Source organism: Hippocampus guttulatus, chromosome 10 (assembly GCF_054856545.1).
Source record: "Hippocampus guttulatus isolate MCC_2025c chromosome 10, RoL_Hgut_1.0, whole genome shotgun sequence".
Classification (NCBI taxonomy): Eukaryota; Metazoa; Chordata; class Actinopteri; order Syngnathiformes; family Syngnathidae; genus Hippocampus; species Hippocampus guttulatus.
The window spans coordinates 6,736,378-6,737,250 of NC_141270.1; positions in this window are offsets into that span (position 1 = coordinate 6,736,378).

The window sequence follows — 873 nt, forward strand, 5'->3', positions numbered from 1 at the left end:
TCCAAGCAACCAATGTTGTTGACTGCTGCATTCAATGCAGCACGGTTTTTACAGGTTCCTCGTGGGGAATTGATTCTTGCTGCATAACTTTATGACATTACAGATCTGGCCTCCTCTTTTCATAAGACATAATAATATCTTAGATGTATACGCAAAAATGTTAAGCGATTTGCTGCCTTTACATAAGGAGTTTTGCTTTTGTAAATATGTTTTTAGTCAAATCAGAATTTAAAGAGCAAGAGCCTTTAAGCCTGGAAGGAGTTAGTTAGATGGAAATGAATGTTTTTCCAAGTGTGTCCAATTACAAATACTGACGCAGCATCACACAGCTCAACACATGAATTCCATGAAAGGAATTTTGAGGAGTCTTCCCTTTTATTTATTGACTTCAGACAGATAATAAGTCAAATTTGGGTGAGTCACTAATTTTGCAAGTTCTGTCATGTGGGTTAGGGGTGGAAGATGTGGTGGACACCCAGAACCAAGCCGCCGCCTGTTTTCAATTACTGACTCCGTTTTGAATGACTGTCATGGCAGCCGAACACAAACATACACTGCTCCCAAAAAGTTAGGAATATAGGTCTTTGGGGTGAATTTGTTATTTCAATTGGACAATTCAAAGTGTAGAGTTCAAATTAAGCTCACTTGTAAAGGTAGTTTAGGGTCATTGTGAAATTTCAACTGAAAACCCTAAATCCCAAACTTTTTGTGTGTAGTAGCATATATTTTTGACAATAGACATCCATCCCCCCCTCCCGCAGCAGTCAGTGAACCGGACCAGGAACAAATATAAAAATGCGTGCAGGCTCTTCATTATCTTGACCAAAACCTTAAAAATTTACATTAAAAAAAAAAAAAACCTACATCGAAACA